Genomic DNA, 14,102 nt, shown 5'->3' with positions numbered 1-14,102 from the left:
TAAGAAAGAATCATTTTTAGGAGCGCGGGGGTGGCTCACTCAGTTAGGTGTCCAACTCTTGGTTTCACCTCCGGTCGTGATCTCAGGGTCAGGAGATTGGGCCCCGAGTGCCCGGGCTCCACCCTCAGGAGAGAGTCGGCCTGAGATTTTTTCTCTTTCCCCCTCTCCGTCTGCCCCTCCCTGCCCCAGGCTCTCTCACTCAAATAAATAAATAAATCTTAAAAATGAGGATGGAGGCTGACGAGCTGGGTGTCCCCCGGAGGGGCGGGGACCCTTCTGCCTTAGCTGCCTAGGCCCAAGCGGGAAGGGAAGCGACTACAGGGGCCAGGGATCAAGGTGGCCTCGTCTAACGCAGGAACAGTCAGATGGCGGTAGAGGTCATACAGTTAGTCCACTTGGGGTAATACAGTCAGAGGACAGACGCAAGTGGCTTCCCCCCAGCCCCCCCAGTTCTCTCTCACTATCTTAGGCAGGGGAGGCTAAGGCTATCTAAATGCCCACAGATTCTGGAAGCTTATCACTTCCCCTCACTTGATAACTTCTTCCCCATCCCATTCCCCTGAGTGATGAGCAGTAAAATCCTAATAAGGAAAATCACTATCTGCATAATTTGGGGGCAGCCAGGAAACAGGAACCAAGGAGACAGCATCCCACCCCATGGGAAAAGGGGAACCCCAAGGGATGTGTGGGTGGTGGCAGCTTTTCAGGGGAAAAGGAGGCAGACGGAGTCTCAGGCACGTTCCAGAGGCTGGGAAGGAGAAGTGAGAACACCAGAGGTGGGGCCGGAAGGAGTTCCGGGGCTTCAGGCTGGAACAGCTGCCTGGACGTCCCCGTGTGGAGCCAGACCAGACAGGAAAGCAGGGTCTTCGGATTCCAGAGGTACCACCACACCGTAAGCTCTACAGAAATGCTGCATCTCCACCGTCCCCACAGGAGGGAGGGGCTCAGAGGCAGTGGTTTCCAGAGAAGTTCTGAGAAGAGCAGGGTAGGGGCTGAAAAACATTCCCTTCTTCCCTTCTAGGTTCTTTGGCTGGTCTAATAGCTAAATCGATACAAGACAAGAATAACAGGAGAAAAGCAAATTTAATTTCCGTACATATGGGAGCCCCAAAGATAGGAGAGTCAAGGACAGTGAGGCTTGTATGCCAGCCTGAGCCAGGGAGTGGGACAGGGCCTGGGGCTTCGAGGCGGGGAGGGACGGTAAGAGGAGCAGATGTTTGGTAATTAGATGTTTGCCCTTACAGACAGTCTTGTAGATAAAAAAAAAAGTTATCTCTGCTAATAGGGCTCTTTTTGGGCCAGGCCCCCAATCTGAATTCTTTTTTTTTTTTTTTTAAGATTTTATTTATTTGACAGAGAGAGAGCACAGTGGGAAGGGGCAGAGGGAGAGAGAGAGAGAAACTCTAAGCAGGCTCCGTGCTGAGTGCAGAACCGACTCCGGGCTCCATCTCACGACCCTGAGTTAAAACCAAGAGTCTGCTGCTAAACCGACTGCCCCATCCAGCCCCCCCCACCCCGGTCTAAGTTCTTTAAGGCAGTTAAGGGGGTGGTAAGAGCTCTTCCTGAGTCTTTTGGGCCTTGATTGACTTCAGATCAAATAACCCACAGGCCAAAGGGGCACGTTTCAGGGTGGCATACCCTGCTCCCTTTAGTAGGAGAATGGGCCAGGCTGGATCTTCTGCTGGCCGAGCGAGGAGGCAAGCCACAGAGGATGGCCCAGAGCCGGGGAGTTGAGAGATGCCGGTGCCCCTCAGACACCAGGCCTTGGGGAGAAGAGCCACAGCGTGGGGAGTGACTTGAGTCCTGATCCCCGCGTGGCCACTGACTCATCTATGCTGCTCGTTGTACAACTTCCCTGGCCTCAGTGTCTTTATCTGTAGAACGAGGACAGATAATTCCAGCCCTAAACATTTCATAGTATTCCAAACAAGAACCGGCGAAGGTGATAGACCTAAAAGCACCGAAACTTGTCGTGAATCCTGAAGGGCTAAGGGAGGATTTGGGGTATTGTAGATTTTAATTAGTTCATTATTTTTTCCTCACTGTCTAACCCACTAGTGGGGCGTATGCTGTTCCCTGCTGACTTGGGGCTCTCTGGTCCTGGGTACTCTGCATGTGTGTCTCCACCTACACTGTGTGTGGGCAGAGAAGACCAGAAATCATACTTCTCCATTTTTCTCCCATCCCTGTCCCATCCCCCCCTGCCCCCCACCCCGCCCTGGCAACTCAGCAGGGCGGGCATGCCACAGTGTGTGCGAAGTGGCTGACTGATAGTTCGTCTGCATGGACGCAGAGATATCCAGTCACTGCCTCCTTGTCTGTTTGGGGGCCCAGGTGGGTGGGGGTGGGCGGCAGTGAGCAGCCAGTCTCTGTGTCAGCCGATGTGACAATGGAATCGCACCTGCGTGGCTTGCAAGGGGATGGACTCAGGCTAGACTTTACCGGGAGTAAGGTAGCTAGAAGGCATGAGAAATGCAAGGGGAGAGACCATGTGAAGCTTTGAGGATTCTCTTTGAAGATGTTTTGGTTTTTTGGGTTTTTTTTCCTGGAGTATTTTAGGGTAGATTACAGATATTATGATTTTTCATTCCTAGATATTTCAGTTTGCATGTGTAAAAAATTAGGGCATTTTTGCTGATGACAGTGATGATGGTGGCGGTGGTGTGTGTGTGTGTGTGTGTGTGTGTGTGTGTGTAAGCTCGGACAGCTCCTTTAGGGAGGATTTGGATACCCTTCTATTCAGAGGCGGGAGGATGGACCACAGACATTCTCCTCACATCCCTCCTGGCTTCTGGAGGCTGCCAGCTCGTGCTCAGTCAGGGTGTCCCCAAGCCCTCAAGGAGGTGGCTAGGGGAGCACACGGGGAAGCTGGCTCCAGGGTAAGGCCCCCGGTCCTCTGCCTTCCATCACAGCCTCTCCCTGAGGCCCTTCATACCATTGCCCCCAACTCCACATCATCTCTCACTGAGAATCCTGAACAAAATCAGGTGCCGCGTGTGGGACCCAAATTGCAAATCAATGAAGTCTGAATTAAATATTGATTTCCCCCCTTTTCTTTCAGGGAAGCTTCTTGAGAGTAATTGACTTGCTGGTTTTGTTTCTTACTTTTTAATTTTTCATCCTGATCTTTAAACACTGTCGTGCCGAAAGACTAATAATCCTGCAAGGCAGAGCTCAGTCCTCCTCACTCCCACCTCACCCTCCTCCTGACCCCCTCCTTTCCCCTCTGTAACCTTCCTCTGCGAAGATGGAATGTCGGGAAGTGGGAGATGTGGTTCATGAAGTATGACTGTGTGCCATCAGCCCACAAGGCTGTGGCCGGGCAAAGGGCAGCCGCCCCCAGTGTCCCCTGCTGTGGATGTCTCATCCCAGAAGGGAGGGCAAGGCTCCCTCGCAGGCGAGATGCGGACAAAACCTCGCAGGGGCTCGACTTCACTGGGATCCACGAGGCTGCTCTCTTGAACTCCACTTCGGGAAGTCTTCCTTGATCTGTTCCACCAAGGGCTCCCCTCCCCACAAATGGGCCTACTGGGGCCAGGGGAAGACACTGAGGGGGTACTAAGCCTTAAAAAGATTATGGTGATTTCTCAACTGTCCCCGCATCCCCATGTAACAGAAAATGAAATATAAGATAAAGGCAGGGCAAGGAACTCCAGAAGAGTTCTGATTTTCCCGTAATGGTGACCAGGATATGGAGCAGAAAGTCACTTGGAGATCATCTTGGTGCCCCTGCTTTGCCGAGATTCCCGTAAGTATCCTAAGTGTCGGAGGGCGGGGGTAGGAGCAGGACGGCCCATGTCTGAGGGGAGGCTGGAATCCTGGCGCCCTGTGCCTGGTGGCCTTTGGTCCTGGGGGCTCCCCTGACCATCCTGGAGAAGCTGTCGGTCCCAGGCTCCAGGCGACGTGGAGAGCTTCCCCACGCCCAGACCCTGCCATCTTTCCCCACCGTGTGCCTACAGCTTCCAGAACCTCCAGAACTTCCAGTCAGCCACTGGCTCTGGCAGCTGAAAACAAAAACAGCCAGGTCCCTACTCCCAGAGGACCCCGCTGGAGGGGCGGCTGTTCCGGGATGAGCCTGTCAGCAGACAAATTTAATTACCGCCCTGCTGCCAGGCTGAAGTTTCTGCTTCTAAAACACCACCCTCCCGAGCATCCCAAAGTCCCTTCTGACCAGGTCTGTGGGTCTCAAGGTGAAGGAGTGAAGAATGGAAAGATGGTGACTGGCCCAGGAGATTTCGGAGTCATCCCAGGGGGAGAATCCAGGCCTGTGTGCTTCCTCCCGCCCTGCCCCCCTTCTTTGCTAGAAATTCCTCAGCCTCAGGAATGGGCCAAATCTGGGTCTGAATGGCAGAGAAGGCGTTCACCCACTCAACGCTTGTAGAGACCTACTGTGTGCAGGAGCGTTAACTAAGGTGAAGGGGTATGGAGAGAAAACAATACAGCCTGGGATCTTAAACACACCTGGCTGAGGACACAGACACATAAGCAAGCACAATGCTGTGTGCTAAGCGCTTTGGCGGGTATGTCCACTAAAGCACGTGGGAGGGACACCTAAACCCAGTGGGGGGTGGGGTGCGGTGGGGTGCTGGTGGTCAGGGCTGATTTTGAGCTGAGGGTTGCAAATGGGTTAGCCAAGCCAAAAAAGGTTGGGGGATAAGGAAGGGTGTTCCGGGAAGAGGAAACAGCATGGAGCAAAGGAAGGGGGGGCAGCGCATTGTCTGCAATGGGTACTGCGTTGAAGGACCTTGCGAGTTACTTTAATAGCTCTTACCCTCAGTTTTCTCATCTGTAAAATGGATTTTTTTTTTAAAAAGTCTATCCAGTGGTGAGCAGATCGAGGGACGTCCTTACGGACTCGGACTCCCAGGCTCCTGCAGCAGAAAGCAAGTGTTGGTCTGTTCCCTTCCCTCGCTTTTCGTTCCTGCAGCCCCTTCGGGCTGAAATACTTGAAAATCGGTAGCAGCTGTTTGTTTTCCTTTCCGTTCAGAGTACATTTTGCTCTATACTCACCTTCCAAAAATAGATCTGACTCCAAGTTCAGCCCTCTTCCCACTAAAGCCCAGTTGCCACGACATATTTTTAGCCTAACAATGACGTATAGATTTTTGCCTAACAAATCGCAACGCGTTTAAAGAGAAATCCAGTAGCGGTAAGAATACAGAGAAATGGGCACATTTATGCATTGCTGGTGTCATGTTTTAGAGGTAATACATAAGCCGCTAAAATCCTTTAGGATAGATAACTGACATAAAAATGTCTAAGTTATTTTTTTCCAAGGAACTCGTGATTTTGATCATCAAACCCAAGGTAATAATCCTCGATACGCATTAAAAGAAAGCCTGTTGCACAAATATATTTGTTGCCGCGTGACTGACACTAAGAAAAAATTTGGAAATAACCCATACGATCAATCCTAGGAGAACAGTGAACTAAATTTGATAGAGCCATCTACCCAAACTATTGCATAATAGTGAGCTACGGCGGGGGGGGGGGAATTGGGGAATTACTGTTTAATGGGGACAGGGTTTCGTTTGGGAAGATGGAAAGTTCTGGAGACAGATGGTGGTGATGGTCACACAACAATGTGGATGCACTTCATGCCGCTGAACTGTACCCTTAAAAACAGTTCTCACAGTACATTTTATGTTATGTATATTTTTCACGATAAAAAATATGCTTTGAAGAAGACTAAAAAGACATTAAAAACTCTCTTTTCTAAAACCCAAATGGAACTTGTCTGGAGTCTGGAATATGAGCTAATGAATGAGACAAAGGAGAACATTCATTCATTCATTAGTTCATTTGTATCACGGAACAAATACATATGCACCAGGCACTGTGCTGGGCACTGAGTGCAGAGGGAGACGAGATAGAGCTGGACCCGCCCCTTTTGCTCCTCAGTATTGATCTGAGCTGGGAGAGCCGCAGTTCTGGGGAACGAGATAAGCTGAGATAAAATATCAACTATGTCTCGTGGGCCCTGAGTTTGCAGGTTGAAGCTGGGTTTCTCTGCTGGTCCCGAGTAGATAAGTTGGGCCAGGCCATTTTCAGTGAACCCCTCTGGATTGGCCCACCCCCCAGAAAACTCCTCTTGTGGGAGATGGCGGCTTCTGGCTCACTTAGGTTTAGGCTTTTTTTTTTTTTTTTAAGATTTTATTTATTTATTTGACAGAGACAGAGAGAGCACAAGCAGGGGGAGTGGCAGCCAGAGGGAGAGGGAGAAGCAGACTCTCTAGCCTGATGTGAGACTCGATCCCAAGACCCTGGGATCATGACCTGAGCTCAAGGCAGCCGCTTAACCGACTGAGCCACCCAGGAGCCCCAGGTTTAGACTTCCAAGAGCAGGTGAGACACATGGAATGGGCAGGCATGTAAATCATCAGGGAAACACTGTGGGGGGCTTCTGTGCTGGCGTCACGGTCCCACGGCCATGAAGAGGGCAGGATCAGCGTTTATGACCTCGGCAGAGTGCGGGAGAAGGGACGGGAGGGCGCTCTCCCACAGGCCAGGGCCTCACACTTACCAACGCTTGCTAGAAAAACATTTTAGAACATCCCCAGACTCTGGGATGGGGGGGGTTAAATGCAATAAGAGAGGGGCTGGGTGGTGCTGAATGTCATCGTTGGGAGGGACTGGGAGAGCACGTGGAAACAAGAACCCGGGGAGGCTTACTGCCTCAGCCAGCCAATGACATGTGCCAGGCACAAGGGCTGCAGAAACCACACGGGAAAGGGGGTTAAGTGCACAGACAATAAAATTGGGTCTAGTTCGAGTCCTTAATCCACCACTCAGGGTTTGGTCGTCTCAGGCAAACTATTTAACCAGCTCTGTGACTCAGTTTCCACATCTGCAAAGTGGGGCTAAGAATAACATCACCCTTGCAGGCAGTTATGAGGATGAAATGAGTTTATAGGTACAAAATTCTTAAAGCAATGCTTGGCATGTGGCACGTCCTAGGCATGTTTCTGTGACACGCCATTCAATGAGTTATTGGCTTCACAGAGCTCACAGAGAAAGAAATTCTTGAATTCCGAACCCCAAACCACAGACTCAGACCTGTCAGCCATGAAAGAAGTGGGCGTTGGGGGCTGCGGAGCCTGCAGATGCGGGGATTAGGGTGAAGCCAGGCTGTCCCGTTTTGGCTGGCGGTCCCTGCCCTCGTGGTGGGCTCCAGGGGACGGCATGCCAAGAGCAGACGGATGCAGATTAATATAATCACGATATTAGAAGCCCCACTCACCCCCCCCACACTGTCCCTTAATGGTGATGATTAGACTTATTAGAGGCTCAGCTGCCAATGGCTATCGATTCTCCCCGCTGCAGCATTTGAAGCTGAGATTTGTAGCTATTGTTGGTAACACGAGCCTCCGAGGACCCCAGGACAGGTGCGGAGCTCAGCACTGGGACCTTTTCATCCAGGCAGGCGAGGTCCCCAGGGTTCCGGAGTCATAGAGAGCACCTAACTCAGAAACATCCGGCCTCGGTCTGCTGGCAGCCGAGTGGGGGGATGGAAAGGGCAGCGGCCCCACCCTGGGCTTCTCTCCACACAGGCTGATCAGCAGTTTTTTTCCAGCTGGGGCATGGCTGGCACTGTCTGGGCCTGATGGACCACCGCCCCCTTCCCTGGCCAAAGTGCCTGATCCCTGCATCCCTCCTTGACCGCCCAGCTGGTTCACCCACATCCCTCCCAGTGGTGCCGAGGGCTGGGCCGGATAGAGCTTGGGCGACTACAGACCCAGTAAGGAGCTGTGGTCCCGGTGAGGTGGGCATGGCCATGACACCCTGCCTGGGTCTCTGGGGTCAGGGGCGAGGGTGAGTCAATGAACAGTTGTCCACGCCCCAGTACATGCCAGGCAGCATGTTAGGAGCTCTGCCCGTGTTATTTTCTTCCATCTTCACATTAGCCTTTCCAACAGCAGGCACATCACTAAACCCATTTAGGAAACTGAAGCTCAGAGAATCAAAGTGACTTGGCCAAGTTTGCTCAGCTAGGAAGGGGCAGAGCTGGGCTTGGACTCTGGTCTTATGTTTTGTAGGTGAGGAAAACTCCATTTCATAGATTGGTGGTGGCAGAATCTTCTAGATCTTTGTGGATATCAGTCCTGCACATCCCAACCTTGTTCTGTGCAGGCATTGAAGATCTTCAATGAGCTTTAGACTCACTACGCACTTGAGCCCGGGAGAATGAAACCTGCCCTAGGTGAGGGGCACTGGCCTGGGCTCTGGGGTTGGGCAATAGCCCTGGGCCACCGAGAAGAGCTCCTGAGCCCTCTGTCCTGGGCTTCAGCTCCAGCTCCTGGTGTGCCCTCCAGACCCCTTCTGCACAGGTGTATTGTGGTTGAAGCCCCTGTCTCTTACGGCCTGGGGGGAGGGGGGTTCTCGTGGTCCCGGGGTGCTGCTGCCGGCTGGGCTGGTGCCTGGCACTCTCCCATCCCTCAGAATGCCATCCTGTCTCCTGGCTGGGTTTATGCAAACCATGGCCATGTGAAGCTTTTGAAGCAAGAGCAGAAGCGGGGAGTAGCCAATAAAAGTCAAGTGAAAATTCAATAAATCAAAAATATTAAACATTATGAAAATAAATTTCATACACCCACAAACAAATGGATGTATAATGTGAACATTTTTCAGTTCAACTGAAAATATTAAGTGAGTTAGGTGTTAACAGTTAAAAATGATTGCAGGCCTTTGTGGTTGGTGCCTGCGAATTCTGGGTCCTTCTCGGGGCTGGCCCAGTGGCTGGCTTATGCCCGAGGGGTCAGGACAAGCAATGTCTCAGGCACAGTGTTGCCGAGTGCTCGTACAGGGAAATGTCACAGAAATCCCATAGTGGGGATTTGTCCCTGCACAGAGACATGCCTTAGAGCTCCTTTGACATGGGGCCCCTCTACTTTCTGAGAAGACCTGAAGGAGGAGGAAACATAAATACCTCCAAGGCCTGCCCCCGAGCCCTGGGAGAGTGGTCCCTTTCTCTCTCTCTCTCTTTTTTTTTTTTTTAAGATTTTATTCATTTATTTGAAGAGAGAGAGAGAGCACAAGCAGGGGGAGTGGCAGAGGGAAAAGGAGAAGCAAGCCCTGCGCTGAGAAGGAAGCCTGATGTGGGGCTCGATCCCAAGACCCCCAGGATCATGACCTGAGCTGAAGGCAGATGCTTCACCGACTGAGCCACCCAGGCGCCCCTGAGGAGTCCATTTCTCACACTGTGCAGAGAGCTCCTGCTCTCCCCCTCATCTCCCCAGCTTCCCTTTCCTTCCCTCCTTCCTGTCTTCTCTGAGAGCGGCTCAGGGACTGGAGGGCAGGCAGGCCAGGCTGTCATCTCGGAGCTCAGGCTGGGAGACCTGCGGGCCACGTCTGTACATGGGACAGGATCACGCACGTCCGGGGCAGGGCCAGAGCTGGGTTCCTGCTCCAGTGGGGGCAGCAGTAGCCTTGGCCAGCCTTGGGGGGGGGGGGCTCGACCCCAAGGCTGGGTCTCTTTTGGCCCTGGAACCAGCCCTGTTATTATTCTGATTGGTTTGTGCCTCTTTCTCTTCCAGCCCTCCTCCCATCTCTCGGAAAACCCCAGGCACCCTGGCCCCAGCTCCCCACTCCAGGAGCCTGGAGTACTGGTTGTCCCCTGGTTTTCCCCCAGGGTGCTGCTCCAGGCCTCTGCCGTTCAGGCCCAGATACCACCAGCTTGACGGGCCCACCAAGCCTCACCCTGCTCTCGCCCCCTGACCTCCACCCCTCCCCTGCCAGACAGCAGCCCTGCAGCCACCCAGCAAGACTCTGGGGAGGGTACATTCCTCCCTGCGGGGACATGGCCTGGGGAGAGAAGGGCTGGGGCTGGAATCCTGCTGATTAGCTGTGGGTCCTGTGGTAAAGCGCCTCATCCTTCAGAGCCTTAGACTTTCCTCATCTGTCAAATGGACGGAGCACCTGGTCAAAGGTCTGGATCGAGTGCGAGAGCGGGTGAACAGGGCTTCGCCGGGCCTCTGGCACACCGCGGGCCCGCCCGCATCCTACTTCCCCATTGCCCTTTCCTCCTAGCTCATTTGTGTTCTTCTTTGCATCTGGTTGGGCCCAGGATGCGACAGGCCTGCAGGTGGTCCAGCTCCAGCGATGCCTGATATTGCCCGAAGCTGCTGTCACCTTGGCCTCACCCGCGGGGCTGGAGGCATTAGGCCTCCCTTCCTGCTCCTTAGAGATGATGTTTCTGTATCTATGTGGCCTCTGCGGCTCCTGAGGCATCCTGAGACTTGGCAAACGAGTCAGAGCAAGCTGATAGCACACAGGAGCCAGCCAGCACGGCGATCTTGGTATGATAATAAGCATGGGAAGCTTCTCCCCTGAAACTTGGAAATGCATCAGAGAGGCCAGCGCTCAGTCCCTGCCTGCAGCAGTGGGGGTCCCGACACAAAGGGTCTTTGTTAGTTTTCCCTCCCCTTCCACACACCTGCAGGGCTATTTTAAGTGGCAGCAGGGGGAGGTCTCCTGGGAAAGGAGCCTTTGGGGAGGAGGACCTGGCCTCACATTCCAGGCACTGTCCTGAGGTCTCTCAGAGGCCCCAGAGCAGCCCCGTGGTCACCACAACGGCTGGCTGGGTTCCAAACGGGGGCTTCCAGAGGAAGAGGTTAGCGCACCTCATTTCTCTTACAGCACAAGTCCCAAGTGCTTCTGTTTGTCCAGCTCTGTGTGCCAAACAGCAGCAAGCACAGCGTGTGCGTGCATTATTTCACGGAGTCCTCATAATAACCCGGAGAGGGAGTGCTATCCCCATTTTACAGACGACAAAAGTAAAACACAAGAAAGATAACTAACCTTGTGGCGGTACTAAGATTCAGGCCCAGGTTCCTCTCCCTGCGTTACCCAGCCTGGGCCTTGTCCCGGGACGATCTTCTAGGGGCAAGTTTTCTCCCTCTTTCCTCCTACTAGTGAGGAGAGAGGGGCAAAGTATGTGTGAGTGGGGGTCTGCCAGGGGACAGATGGCACACATACCCGGCTGGGCGAAGGGAAACCGGCAAGGGGGTGTAAATTCCCCCGAAGGGACAGGGAGAAGAGCCGTCCCAGGGGCCTGGGGAGAGCTGTGGCCTCACTAGAGGAGTGTCACCGTAACCCTCAGGCCTGGCAGGAGGTGTGGAAACCAGAGTGAATGAGGACCAAGCAGTCTTTGCCCTCCTGCAGCCCGTCTCCTTCGACTGACGCCAGGGAGGCTGCACGTCCAGGGAGCCCGGATGCCGCTGCCTTAAGGGGGGTCAGTCTTCCAAGCACAGGGCACAGAGTAGGCGAGAGAGTCGGGGGGTGTGGTGGCGGGAATGATGGCGACCAGTCTGCTCAGGGAGCTTCTGGAACTTTCTGAGAAATGTACACTGTTTGTTGTTCCAAGGAAGGGGTGGGCCGGGAAAGCAGACAGTGTTGTTTGGCCTGTATTCAGGGCAGAAACTTTCACCTGAAGTCCTGGGTGCTTGAGCCCTAGGAGAGGAACAGAGGCCTGCCTGTAGAGAGAGGCTAGCCAGGTAGAGTGGGGAGGAGTTGGGGAGAAGATGAATGTCTGAAGGAAGGAGGAAGGGGAGAGAGGGAGCTGCAAAGGCCAGCCCACCCAGGACGAGGGCCTGCCTGCTTCTCACCTCCAGAAACACTCACGCTGCCAACAGTCACTCTATGAATCTGCATTACATTCTGCTTGCAAGGCCTGTCCCTGCTGTCATCACGGATGCTGCTGTCCATGGCCCGCCTGGCCCATGAGAGCTGGCTTTCTGAGTGAACGAGGAGGGGGCAATGCCAGCTCAAGCACTGCCTCCTCCAGGTAGTCTTCCCACTGACCACAGCCCAGCCCTCCTGAGCCTCTGTGCTCACACCGTTAGCATTGCTAACAGGCCTCCCTCTGTGGCCTTCAGACTGTAAACTCCTTAGGAGTGGTACATGTTTGATTCGTCAACATAACCCTTGTGCCTGGGAGGAAGGGAGCCGCAGGGCGTGGAGCGCTCAGCTGAGAGATGCTCTGTAATCCTGACCGCCCCAAGCTCACCTTCAGAAAAGAGCTCAATGACCCAGTCGTGTAGTAAGGGCAGCTGCCTCCAGCCCCAGGACCCCCTCCCCCAGGGCCCTGCCTCTTATCAATTAGTAGCTGGCAAGGATGGCTCCCCTGACTGTTTCTTTGTTCCCCCTCCCCTAGCAGCTGATGGGGAATGGGGGGCGGGGCGGCGGCAATGGTATCCTGCTTGCATCCTTGCTGGCCTGTGTGTGCAAGGATGGGAGACAGTGCACCCCGGAGGCCTGAAAGGGCCCCCAAGGGCTGGGGGAAGAGTGGGCTGTGGCCTTAATCCATCACATCTATGGACCGCCCAGCCTGTCCACAGCTCCCCAGGCAGCTTCCGGAGAGATCACGGCAGTTCTATCCTACCTGGGGCTCTGGAATGGAGTCCTGATTGGACCTACTCCCAGGAGATGTGTCTCTCCCTCTGCGAGCTGCTGGCCCCAGTGTCTTTTATGCCTGAAGAAGTGGGATTGAATGGAGCCTGAATCTATGCCAGGGTAGTTGGGGGCTGGGCCCATTTCTGGGGCACTGGCACGGGGAGCAGCCTCAGCTGCTGGGTGAGCCGCTCCTCAAGGTACCTGAAGGCTTTCAATCCGTGTCCTGGAAAAGAGGGAAGAGAAGATCCTTGATCTCTCACCTTCCCCTCTCAGCTGTCCCCAACCTCTCTGTGTCGTTGGTGTCACGGAACATAGGACCTGGTTGGCCCCCGGGGCATCTCTCTTGTTTCCGAGTTGCTTTGCCGTCATATTTCTCTCTCTGCTCAGCCCCACCGGCCTCAGCTGCCTGGAACAGCCCTTGCCCACTCATCCATCATCCTGGCTGCAGGGCTCCTGAGTTCATCTCACAGAGAAACCTTCCTGCCCTAGGCCTCCAAGGAGATGGACTCAGCTGTCAGAGAAAAGAGGGGTTTCCGAAGGGGTCAGTCAGAGCGCCAGGCCCTGCAGGATTGATTGGCTATGAATTATGGATGTCACATCCTACTTGGTCCCAGGGCTCCTGAGGCAGAGAGGGTGTCCCTGCCTCCTTCCTTCCCTGATCGGCCCCTTCTCCCTCGTATGGCTTTAGCATGCACTTCTTTCACAGTAGGTTGCTTCCTTAAAGAGTGGGTATTGTGTGCCGCCCTGCCCCCTACAGCCAGAGCTCTCAGAGCAGGAGGGTCTTGTGGTTTCCATCCACTGGAGCCTGCCTAGAAGCCTGGACGGCCAACTGGTGCTCAGTCTGGAGCCGTCACTGTGACTGAAGATGGGTGGCGGCGGGAAGACCCAGGGGAGGAGGGGAGAGGCGGGGGTGAGCCCAGACTGTTGGCCAGGCGGCCAGGGCACCGCCGCGCCCATCGCGCACTCGGCCACACTGGCTCCCAGGGAGGCCAGCCTGTCCTCTCCCTGCCCTTCTGGGTCCCCTCTGCGGCCGCTCTGGTGTCCCGTCTGCGCGTGTGCCCACGGGGCCATCCGGGGCGGTGCCGGGCCAGGGGCGCCGGGGAGTCAGTCCCACGACCACTCCCGGATGCCGCTCGGCCCTCCGAGCAGAGCCCCATCCGCGCGATCTCTGGCAGGACCATCTCGCTCACAACTCACACCTTCCTCCTAATTCTAACGTCCCCCAAGCCGGCTCCCTGCCCGCCTCCCGGCTCATCCCCGTCCAAACCGCCTTGCGCAGGACTTCCCCAGCGCCGGCCCGGACCTTCGGATCCCTCTTGCGAAGCCCCGGCCGCTCCGGCCCCTTCTCCTGCCGGGGCTCAGCCCTGCGCAGCCGCCCCGCAGCCTCGCCCAGCACTGCACGCCGAGGCCACTGGTGGTGCTGAGCCGAGCCGGGGCCTGGAGGGCCTCTCGCCCGCCTGCCCTTCATCCCGCGAGCACCCCCTCCGCCGCGGGTCTCTTCTCCAGCACTTTCCGTACCACCCTGCCTTCCGCGCGTCTTCCTGGGTCTCGGTCGGGGGTGGCCGCCCCACCTTGGCGCTTGTTACGCTTTGTATTTTAACCGCTTATCCCCGCACCCGCGCACCCCCGCGACAGGCCCGGCTCCCCAGCGCCTGGAGTCCCTGGCACCTGAAAAGAGATGACTCCAAGCGACTGAATGAAAGGAAGGAAGC

The sequence above is a fragment of the Ursus maritimus genome, unplaced genomic scaffold, assembly GCF_017311325.1.
Source record: "Ursus maritimus isolate PB19 unplaced genomic scaffold, ASM1731132v1 scaffold_2, whole genome shotgun sequence".
In the NCBI taxonomy this organism is placed as follows: Eukaryota; Metazoa; Chordata; class Mammalia; order Carnivora; family Ursidae; genus Ursus; species Ursus maritimus.
The sequence above is the reverse complement of the archived record's forward strand: the minus strand, read 5'-3'. Positions refer to the sequence as shown.